Raw genomic sequence first — 12,389 nt, 5'->3', positions numbered from 1 at the left:
GGAAATTATGGAATAGAAGTGGCTTGATGCATATTTGCAACAAAAGACATCAATGAACTGCATACCCAGTAATTCTAGAAGTTGTTTGTAACACGCTACACATGAGCCAGGTTAACCGTGTTAGCGTATTCACAACACATGTAACTGCCAACCTTGTTTGCAACACAAAAAAACAGACTGATACTGCTGAAAAAAAAGTTACTGTGACTACACTAGCTCCCGACCATGTTAGTAACATGTAAAAAAAAAAAAGGTCAGACACTGCTATACATTTGCCCCATTCCCCTAGCCCAGCCAAGCATTTTGACAAAGCAGTGTGTACCTCTCAAAATTGTTTTAGTCTCAGTAAGCACAAATAGAATTAATTAATATATAAGCCGCTTGTGCTTAGAAGGCACACTATTGATTTTATTTATTTTTAAATTTTATTTAGGTTTTTAAGTGAACTTTATTGAGCGTAAAATAAAGTATGGGTTTTTAACAAAGCCTAAAAACAGAGATGAACGGTGAATGTGGTCATGGGACCCAGTGGATTTAATTGAGTAAATTAGGAATTTATCTACCTTTTACCCTCTACTAGATAAATTAGTTGGACAGTTGAACTTAACAGATGTTTGATTGGGGCAATTAGGGCAATTGTCGCCCTGGGAATTTCAGAGTCCTCCGTCAATGAAAATAAATGTGCTCATGTTTCTCCAGTATATATGGTGTCTTGAATGTCAAAGGTGTGTTATTGTTGTTGTTAAACAGGACGTTATTTTTTTTTGTTTTTTTTTTAGTCATGGGGGATGCCCTATCTGTGCCAATAGCAGTCCCTAGCAGTCACCTGGTGTACTACACCTGGAAAGGTTTTCAAATGAATAACCCAAAGGATGACAAACCATGGAGGAAAATAAATTATTTTTATGTGAGTTCAATCACTTTATTGGCAGGCAGGAAGTTGAGAATGCAGGTGGTAAACATGATCGGGGACAGAAGGATTCCAAATAACGGACAGGCAAGTACCAGAACCCAGAAGGGTAATCCCAAAATGTATCATGATCTGGATACAAAAATCTAAGGTCAAAGACAGACAAATGGTCAGTTGCAAAAGAAACTTATCTTGGCATAAACCTGGCACAAACACAGAGAACTACGAAAAAGATGGCCACTGACTGTGGAGCAGGAACTGTAATGAATTAAATACCATCCAGGTGGGGGAGACAAGCTTGATAAAAGCACAGGAGGGTAATAGGGTAAACCAGGTCTATAGTCAGGTCAGAATCAGGACAGATTTCTATTAACGCTTGTTTAGAAAGCCCATAGACGGTTCATGTTTTCAAAAGCTTTTAAATCTACAAAAAATCTTTATATTTATGGTTATCATTATCTTTTAGTATTTTTGACAAAGTCATAAACAGTACGAGTGACCCATCATATAAAGACGTTTGCTTTTCAGCCATAATGTTCACCACTGCAGAGCTGATCACATGGTAAAAAATAAAAATAAAAACATGGCCAAAGGAATACATTTTATCTTTTACAGAAATGCCAGCACATTGACAGGGCTGTCACCTTTTAGACACTTTTCCTCACCCTTACTCTCCTCATCCCATCATCCCATATATGACCAGTGCAGAAAGTAAGCCAATGACCCCAGGGTACAAAAGGCTTTAACTAGCAGTAGGTGTCTCTCAATCTGCCAGCTTGCGACAGCCAAGCTTGTTAGTCACGCTGGTGGAACAGCACACACTCAAGCGCATCACTCACAGACCAACTGCTGAACTGTCCTGTGGATGGACTAAATCTAGCTATTGAAAGTGGCAAACAGTGATAGCAGAACTGGGTCAGCTCTAGACAAGACAGCGGCGTGAAATCATCTCCCTTGGGTCGGATTAAAGCCTGAACTTTGGGTGACCCTCTAACAATTGTAGCTATGCAATCAAAATCCGGAATTTTAACAGGCTTTGAGTTAACGCTTACAAGGTCGATGATCATGCTAAAACATGGGGTAATGGGCGTGATATAGAGAGCAGGCTGTAATTGGGTGTTCATCACATTGAGATTAACACAAAATGATGATGAAAGCTGCAGGAATGGGACTTTTTTGATATTTTTTACATTTTCCAGGTGGTAAAACTTGCTCTTTCTTTTTTTGTCTTACATTTTTCGTTTGGTTATTTTTCGTTAGACTGAAGCATTAAAGAAATATGAATGTTAACGTTATTACACAATACATATTTTGGCCATGTATACAATTTGTAGCTTTTCTGTTTATAGGATTTTATTGTGATGTTCTAGCTTATTTTGAAAAAAAAGTCAACATCAACCACAACTACTTTAGGGCTTTGTACTTTTCATATGGAAGATTTGTCCTTAAAATCAAATTTAATGTTCTCTCTTTTATAAGAATGACTAAATTGTATATGTCTATAATTTGATTTGTTTTCTTTTCCCTGATCACAACCACTGTTGTGAACTCACATTTGGCAACTTTAATTTGAAGTGCATGGAGAAAGATCTTTCATAATTGCAAAAATCTAATATCCCCAGAGGCACAATGAAAGCAAATGTTGATCTGAAGCCAGGAGAGACAAAAAGCTGCATATTTACGTATTGGCAGCTTCCCAGAGCAATCTCAGCCTCTTGAAAAAGGCCATTATTTTGCCCGCCAGTATTCCTGACCGTCTGCAATAACCAGACTGTTTTTTACCAAGTCGAAGTAGAAAAACAAAGACACTAGCACTTTGTAGATGAAGCAAATCATTTTGCTGTAAATGACCCTGTTTCAATAAATGCTGAATGTTGGATTTGGTGTAGAATTTGTAAAATGTTTATTCCTAAAGAAATATTTTTGTGTTCTTTATGTGTTCCTTACATGTTGCTCCTTCATTCAAAATAAAAATATTTTTTGAAAGAGAAGTTAAAAATAAATTGTTTGTGCTGCACAGCCATTTTCAAATCTGCATACTTTTACTCTTGTAGCATTTTTAGATAGGGCAACGCAACTGTTTTAAATGAGCATTTAAAATAGTTCTAATGAATTTCATGGATCAGTTAATCACAAAAAAAAACATATACATTTATGCCTATTTATAAACAGCTAATGAAAAATGGAAAAAACTAAATTGGTGAGATGAAAAACTCTAAAAATGGCGGACAAAAAATCTCTCAGTTGTAAGGATGGGCTGATACCTTTATTGGCAGCCTGTGATCTCCAGGTTTTCAGGCGACATTGCAGCCTTCATCAACATGATTGTTCAATGATGGTATTGATTAGCCCAGGAAAACTTCCAGGAAGCATTTTTAGTGAACACAGTTGTTTGTACCATTTGCAAAAGCGATCATTCAAATAATAACCCATATTTGTAAAAGGGCCTTATTATCATTTTTTAGTTTGTTTGTTTTTTGAATCAAACAAACATTTTTAATCATATGGGATCAATCTATTCTTGAACAGTGCAATGCTGATACATCAAATCTGTTGATCAATTTTATAAGGCAATTTTTTTATTGTTTTAAAACTACTGTGATAGTTATTGATGAAAATGATTCAGTTCAAATCTCCAACTAAATAAAAAACAATATTTTGTTGCCAAATAAAATTGGGTTTAAAAAGATAATTTGAAAAATTGAATCATTATTTAAAAGATTGTGTGGGTCAGTAAGCGGAATCAAAATTATATTGATTCAATATTTTTGGAACTTGTATATTATGTATTTATACATCAATAAAACATAAATGACAGCTGAAAACAGCAGTGATGTCACTGTAGTAGCATCATCTTTGTTTGGAAACAAACTATAGAACATTAATCACTGTCATTCATTTGTGTTGACGACGATTTGAAATGTCATAAACACATAGAAAGTTTAAAAACTGGTAAAACTTTAATGCCTTAAACAGTTTCCATTGGCACGTGGAGAGAAAGCACAAAGACCTGCTAACATCTGGTTCCTAACCAGTCCTAAACCCCCCTATGTTACAGCTGGTCAGAGATCATGGAACCTGACCAATATGAGGTCCATGGTCATGATGTCGTGGCTGATCGGTTTATGTGATGGGACATCTTTATTATCTATCACCAGCTGCATCTCGTGGACAGCTCGTCCCAGTGCTAACATTAAAGCTGATGTATGCTTATTGAGCAGCCACAGGCAGAGACCAGAAATCTGATTTATAAACCAATACAGCTTGTTTTATTGGGAATTGATCTGCTTGCATCTCCATCTGTGACACAATCTTGTCTTTATTCAAGGTGACGGCTGGTAATAGAGGTATTGAACAAAAAGAGAAGAGTCATTCACTTGCAATTCAAATTTGTTGTAGGATTTTTAAAAATATTTACATATTAGTTGTGCCTTCCACACTTCATATTCACTTATATTTTTAGAAGACTGGTGGTTAAGGTATTGGTCATTTGCAGTCTACGCTAAACAAAGCATTTAACTGGGAGCTTTTGAACAAAAATACCTTTCTAGACTAATAGGGAAATGCTCTGTAGACTCAGAGAGTGAGGTATCAATGTGGCTGCTAATGTAAGAAGTGCTTTGAGTAGTCAGCTAGGCAGAGAAAGTCATTTACCATTTATTCTGTAGAGACTTGTGAGGAGCTGGACTCCATCCCAGCAGCCGTTTGGCAAGCAGCAGCAGTAAAGCAATGAGATAGGCAAGCTTCCAAATTCACACCTACCAACAATCCAAAGTCACTAATTAGTCTAACACACATGTCTTTAAACCGTGGGAGGAAGAAGTTGAAAGAAGGCAAACCTAGCCAGCATAGGAAGAACATTCAAAAGCCACACTAAAATACCCTCACCCAGAGCATTTCTGCACATTTAACTTTTTTAAAGATTGATCTTAAAGGGAAAGTAGATTTGACTAAATACTTTGTAATATTTTAAAATCAAAAATAGTTTTTTTGATCCTCAGCTTACATCTTGATGTGAGCAAGTCTCTGGGTGTATTCAGACTGTAAAAAATCCTTTGTTCCGAATCGAGTCCACATGACTTGTTCCGGATCAAGTCCTGAACCTTGCGATTGGTCTGTATTCAGAATGGCATCAAGCAGACCATTCTGTTACGGACCAAAGCTTTCAGGAGGACATCACAGCAGTGCTGCATGTCGAGACACAGGAAAGCATGTAAGAAGTGTTTTCAGCAGTGTTAAAATAAATGTTCTAACAAGTAAGTAGTTTGACGCTTTTTTTATGTTTTAAAACACAATGGTTGCTTTACATTTTTTTCGCGCCGCATCTGTTGCTTTTATTTCTACTCTGTTTACGTTGGGTATGGTGGTCAGATTGTATTGAGACTGAGAAAATTTCGGACGGAACCGAAGCCCAGTCCGATTGGAAACTAACCAAGACCACTTCCAAAGATGGGTCATTGAGCGATTGCGATTGCTCTAAGACCTCTTGCTTTAGCTCATCCTGTAGGTTTATGCTTAATCCTTTTGTCTGCATCCAGAACATTAAAAGTGAAACACAACGGTCCTTCAAATCATTTCTGGTCCCAAAAAGTGGGTACTTATACCAGAAACCTTGCTAATGAGGTAACATAAGTAAGTACCTACACATACATACACATCTGACAGATGATATACTCTTGGATGCATGATCCCTGTTCTTTTAATTCGTTCATCAATCAGTCCAAGTTAAAAAGAAATGGCTCAGCAAAAAAAAAAGAAAGTTTCTGCAGCAGCTGTGGTTATCAAAGCTCCTGACAACAAAGGCAACACAAGAAAAGTCCAAACTGTGGAAGGCTTGCATTTTGTCTCAAGCTCCTAAATGCACTCTTGCTGAAGCAATGGGAGCCTTAAAGACCCAATAATCTTTTGATCTATTTACAAAGTGTTCCCAACGTTATTTTAATTCTGATTACACAGTTTTTAGCCAAAATAAAAAACACTGTGTCATTTTCTATGACATAGTTTCTGCAGAGCGGCAGTAGTTCATTAGAAATTCCCCTCTAAAGTGTGGATGGAACCGTTGGTGTGGAGCAAACCCTCCCTGTTACTTAGAGCGCTCTGTACTCACTCTAGCTTACTGCTCCTCATAACCCCAACCTAACATTACAAGTGCAACAAAAATGGCGAGCCATTTTTGGAGCTATCAACCCGTACAGTTTTGAGCCAGATGCCACCTCAAATCAGGAAAACAAAGGCGTACATGGATCTGGTTGTCTGCAAGTGGATGAATCGGAAAGGAATTATTTCCATTAGGAATATATTATTGATGATATAATTAGTGGGTAAAAGATTTCAAGAGTTCAAGCTGCACATTATAGTTTGTTTATTGTTTTTAGGGACCAACAGAAGGAGCAAAATTCAACATTTTTTGAATAGTTTGTGGCGCTATAAAGACATGCTTTTCGTCTTCCCCTCTGTATTAGAAAAACAGGGGAAATATAATTGTCCACAAAATATCTAGCATCAAAAAATCCTTTTTAGATGTGGTTTTGTGACTCTGTATAAACATTATGTAAATAGCTGACCTTTAACTGCATTTCTGAGTAAATCGGATCTTACTTTTACTCTTTCACATGTAGGTGTATAAGTTTGATCTTTTGGGACTATTTTAAAAGGTTCCATAAGGCGTTATAGTTTGATAGACCTCTAAAAAAAGATTTTAAATCCCTGAAGTGAATGCCAGGAGACCAAATCCACATTTTCTCTTTGATGTCATAAAACCTGTCACTACGATTACCTAGAAAAATGAGGCAACCGCCAAGTGTCAGATGTCTGTCAGACATTAACAACTGAATCAAAATTCGGTCAGGATCACTTTGGTTAGGATTATATTTAACTTCTTGGTTCGGTTTTGTAAGCCTTCTGCTCTTCCTGAAGTGCATCTGAGGTGGGGGTAGATGGAGCCACCTGTGTTGACAAAGCAGGAATGGCAGCGGCATGGGGCCTTCCCATAGGAAAAATCTGTTGCTCATATGTTGCTTGATCTCGTCTCTTGAGATCAGTTTGTATGAGGGGCCGTATAAGACATTATTTATTCTGAACCATTCACATTCATACATTCTTGCTCTCACAGTCATATATACTCTCTTTCGCATACATATATTCTCTTACGCATCCATATATTCTCTCTCTCACATTCATACATTCTTGCTCTCACAGTCATATATACTCTCTTTCGCATACATATATTCTCTTACGCATCCATATATTCTCTCTCTCACATTCATACATTCTTGCTCTCACAGTCATATATACTCTCTTTCGCATACATATATTCTCACTTGCACATCCATATATTCTCTCTCTCGCATGCATATATATTCTCTTACGCATTCATATATTCTCACTTGCACATCCATATATTCTCTCTCTTGCATGCATATATATTACTTTACACATACATACATTCTCACTCTCATTGTCACTCTTAAAAAAGAATGTATGTATGTGAAAGACAAGTATATATGAACGTGTGAGGAAGAGTTTATATGTGTGTGTGAGAGAGGAGTATGCATGAAACGGAAGTTACTTTGCATGAAAAGGAAGGCACTTTGAATGAAAAGGAAGCCACTTTGAATGAAACGGAAGGCAGATGATTTCTCGTGCTCTGATTGGACGAGAGGCCGCCACCTCCCATTTTGAACACACTCTAAACCCTATCACTTGTACTGACTCATAACTATTAAGGTTACACAACTTAAATGTCATTTTGTAGTTGATTCAACTATAAAGTATTAAGCTCTATCAAGATTTTTTCAAATTTAACTTAACAGTGCTAAATATTTTAAAGCTTATTTGTATCTAGCACTCAAAAATTTTAAGATCCCTGAAGTAGCGTCATGACGTCATCACGTACTGGTGGGAGGGTCTTTCGTTTTCTCTACGTTAGCTCAGGTGGCCATGTTGGATTTGCCGAATGCGAGTATGCGACGTTTGAAATTGAAAGTCGAGCATTTTATTATTCTGCAAAGCGTTGCGATTTCGTCCCGCTTCAAGACGCCCCAACCTCGGGGTTTTTTTTCATCCGCCTCATCGCTGATGGTGCCGTCTTGTCTTCAGCCCTGATTTAATTTGGTAAGTATCGTTCATGGTTTATGAATGAATGCTTTAAAAATGCTCTTATACTACCGTAAATGTGGTTTACTGTTGTTTAAACATATGTGTGTTATGATTGTTTTAGAGATTAATGTGGAAATGTATACATGATTAGTTTGTCATAGCAGACGTATGGCGAGCCAAACCCAAAATGCATTTCTGCCCGTAAGTTACGACACAGTGATGAGGTTTTTTTTTTTCAGAGGTAGAAATGATCTGTTATGCTGCAATCACACTAAACATGATCCGCGTGTGAAATTCGCGTTGGAGGCCTCTGTCTGTGGCTAAAGTTTGCTGCTGGACATTTGTCCAAAAATGTCACTCAAAGCCTCTAACGGTTATGTGGGAGGAGCTACCGCCAACAGTTTTAAGCCTGGTTGCTACATGGAAGCATTGGGTTTTGAATGCAGCTTTAAGCTTTTATAAATCAGTGATCTCCGTTATAAAAAAGGTTTTTGTAAAAATAAATTAATCAACGTGCTCGTGTTGTGTTCAGGTACCGAACTACAGAGTGTTCAGTGTTTCACCTCCAGGTAGACGCCAAGGCCAGCGAGGTAACTTGTCTCAGTTATTTGTCTAGAGCTATTTTAAAAAAACAAAAAATGCAATAGGTTGTGTAGTGCAATAAATGTTTTTTGATCAGAATATAATTGAAACATTTTTTAACATTGAAAAATCTCTCTTGGACTTTTTCAGATACTGAACTTCAGAAAGTTCACCAGAAAGTCACCATTTCACCAGAAAAGACCTGTCAGTGGGTGAGTTTTATACTTATTTAATACATTCATCCTGAACTATTACCATTATTAGATTTATACGGCAGCATGGAAACATTTATGCACATTTTAACTAGCCAAAGGTCTAAATAGAGCTGAAATTATTTACAATTTAACTAAACATATTTAGATTGCAGGCTGAAGGTGGCACAATGGAATGGAGGTGCAAGTTGTGTTCTGTTACTTTGGCACTATGCAGTACTACATATAATACTGCAGTACTACATAGCCAATATTCCAAAGTGTTTCCACTGCCATGTATGTGGAGACACTTTGGAATATTGTCATGTCTTTATGACAGTATATTACAATAATAAAATGATGTTGCATTAGCACCATTCCATCATTTGAAACCATGAAAACTCATCTGTCAAGATCTGAAATGGATTTATGTAGAGTAGATGCAGTCAGAGGAAATTGTGCAGTTTTTACATGTTTGTGTAACTTAAAGCTGCCCTTTTCTGAGACTAAGTCCACCAAAACAGACAGGAACTGGCCAGCTTGGTTAGGATTTATGACCTCCAGGTGAATTTCTAATGTGCATAATTCAAAAACGGATAACAAATCATTTGTAAACAGCTGTAAGAAGCCACGGTGTAACTTGCCTTCAAATGACTTTGGGTCTTTGACCTGAAGTGGATCATGCCATGAACACTGTATTGTCCTCTTACTAGAAATAGACATCTAGAAAAGGTATCATTTTATTATTTCTTAAAGTTCCTTAAGTAAATATTGGAAGTGTTTGCTCTGCATTTGCTTCAAAGGTAATGGATATTTCTTTTTATTCTTTTAGGACCAGCGTGACGTGAACATGAGACGGGCACTTGTCCTCCTTGCACTTCCTGTTTATCTGCATGAAGATGCCTCCAACTTCTTCAAGACCTGTACAGTAAGTGCACACGACTCCCTGTCAATGGTTTTCACTAATCCTTTAATATTGATTGAGATTTTATTGAGTGACATAATAAATAGGGCAATTGTTTGTAGTTTGTAAACTGAGTGATATTTTTAAATGGTTTTAAAACTGAGACGGAAGATGAAAGGCGAACATCAGGGACTCCTGATTGGAAGGAGTGGAGTTTCGTTTACCTTTTCTGCTCCTGATCCATCATTATTTGAATAAAGAAAAATGAAGCTTTAGTCTTAAATTATTTTATAAATGTCCTCCTTCAGAAAAATGCTAAAGAACTTTTTAAAAACACAATTTTAATTGGAGTTGGTCCTTAAAACATCATAGCCAGTTGATTAAAAGCTAACAGAATGTTAGCATGAAAAGATTCCCATTGACAGATGGCAGGAATGTCAGTTTTGGACATTAGTGTGATGAATATCTTTGAGGGTCTGAACTCATCTGTGTTTTTTGTTTTGTATTTTCCAGAATACCAGACCTCACAGACACTGCTGTGGGTATCTTCTCAGTTGTCGTGGTGATGCTCCTGATGCTGCCGTCAGTGGTCCCACAGATCTGGCTGACTAATCTCTTCTAACTCTTCGGGGACATCTATGCTCTGGACCTACAGCACCCCAAAAAACTTGAACTTGCCTTCATATTTATTCAGAATGCTGTCTTGAGCCTTGAGGACAGCAAACCACTGAAAGGACATTTATTGACGCTGAAGAATGTTTCGTTGAGTGAGTCTTCCAGAATGGACTATTTGTTGGTTTAAGTGTTATGTAACTAATGTGTTTTGTTGTGATCATTTGCTTTTTCTGCCGTAAAATACAAAACCAACTCTTTTTGTCAATATGTTGTGTGGCACTCTTATAATGCAGTTTTATTGCACTTATTGTTTCTTCATCCTCTTGATATTTGTGCTTTTTTTTTAAAGAGCAATAAAAAAAAGTGTATTAAGCAATCACTATTGTGTGGCCTTCACGTTTGTTGGTTTTTATCAATGTTAGCCTTTAAAATGTAGTGGGGCAGTATCAATATCTCTGTTTAGAATACATTTTAAGCTGAAGAATTTTAAATATTTTCAATGCTACACATTTAATGAGTTAAAGAATTTATAAAGCATTTGAGTGAATTTTACATATTTTATGAGTTGAGTAATATAAAAATATAGTTAGTTAAAGCGTTTTTTAGTTGGAAAATATTAAAAACTTTAAGTAAATAATCTCTCTTTTATAAGTTGAGGAATCTTAATATTTTTATATGAAATAATACAAATGTAAGCCAACTGACAATATGAATTTTAATAAATGTTAACTTAAAAGTTTTAATAATATAACTTAACTGTTGCGTAATCTGTTACAAAATAATTTTTAAGTTCAGTCAACTCGCTAGGGATTACAGTGCAGACGCTAACATGAACAAGCAAGAAATCCCAAATTAACAGACTTGTGTTGTGGAAAGGTATGTTTTTCAGCTAGCAGGAATAATCAAAGTATCTGTTCTCTGTTTCAAAATGAGATTGCCACAAAACCGTATGTTATCTCATACTGGAACAGCTTTGGATGTAGAATTCAGTGGGAAAAGGTTTGGACCCTGCCACAAAAGTATTTCATCACCAATAAAATCAGAGAAATTTCTTTCAAAATTCTTCACAAATTTTATCCAGTGAAACATTTCTTTACTAAGTTTAAAAAAGATCTGGACATAAACTGTTCATTCTGTCATTCCTCACCAGAAACTGTGCCTCATCTTTTTTGGTTTTGCTCTTTCACTCAACTATTTTGGAAAGATGTGATACATTTTATAAGAACTCATCTATGTGAAGATTATAGATTATTTTACGAGCATATTATTTTTGGATATTTTACACAAGAAAGACTTAATGCAGAAAAAATATATGTAGTTAATTTACTTATAATTATGGCTAAATACTTTATACACAAGTGTAAATATGCCAACAAAAAAAAACGTGTTTTATGTTTTTCAGAAAGAAATGGTTTTGTATGTGAACAGTATTAAATCTTCCACTAACAAAAAAGCTGTCAGAACAGTTGAAACATGGTCTCTCCTGAAACTTTAACAGATTCCTTTGCCTTATTATTTTTGTTTTCTTTTTGCATAACCTGTTTTACATGGTTATCATTATGTTTTTTTGTTCATTCTCATGGCAAACGTGAAGATTGTATTTTGCACACAGTGGAGTTTTGTGTTTGGTATTTTGTATGTGCAAGATATTGTTAATAAAGTTTATTTTTTAAAAAAAACGAACCGGCAAGAAGTAGCCACGGGGGTCCTGCAGCCATCGGAACCTTAACAAATATTTCATCTCCACCTCACCGTTGCCTTTTTTAAGAAATGACAGCTGGTTTTCCCACATTTATATGTAGTTATGGATCGAAAACAAGAGGAATTTGTTTTAATGTAAATGCGTGTTCCAGCGTCTACAGGAAGTGTCGCCCATAATTCACGCAAAGGCTCATGGGGGCTAGGAATAAGGTGGATACGGATTTTCTGTTTCGGTGGCACTTCTATTACCATTATTGGTATTTGAGACATTCCTTTGTGTCTCTAGAGATGCAGACAGATTTGTGACCACTTGAGGTGAAGATAAAATATTTCTTAAGGTTCCGATGGCCTTCTTATTGGTTCGTGTTAGCGTCTGTTCAAAATGGGA

General features: G+C 36.3%; 1 protein-coding gene and 1 long non-coding RNA gene across 3 annotated transcripts in view; both read left to right on the top strand.

Annotated features, from left to right (window-relative positions):
* LOC101161682 (ephrin type-A receptor 6) overlaps positions 1-12,389 on the top strand; it is a 203,896-nt gene that overhangs the window by 67,774 nt on the left and 123,733 nt on the right. The window lies entirely within an intron of this gene.
* Positions 7,864-10,565, top strand: LOC144988838 (uncharacterized). Its single transcript, XR_013652877.1, has 5 exons — positions 7,864-8,023; positions 8,541-8,598; positions 8,741-8,802; positions 9,614-9,709; positions 10,199-10,565. It is a non-coding gene; the product is annotated as an uncharacterized LOC144988838 (long non-coding RNA).

Source organism: Oryzias latipes, chromosome 21 (genome assembly GCF_053564925.1).
Source record: "Oryzias latipes strain Hd-rR chromosome 21, Olatipes_Hd-rR_3.1".
Classification (NCBI taxonomy): Eukaryota; Metazoa; Chordata; class Actinopteri; order Beloniformes; family Adrianichthyidae; genus Oryzias; species Oryzias latipes.
This window is presented reverse-complemented; position numbering and strand designations above follow the sequence as displayed.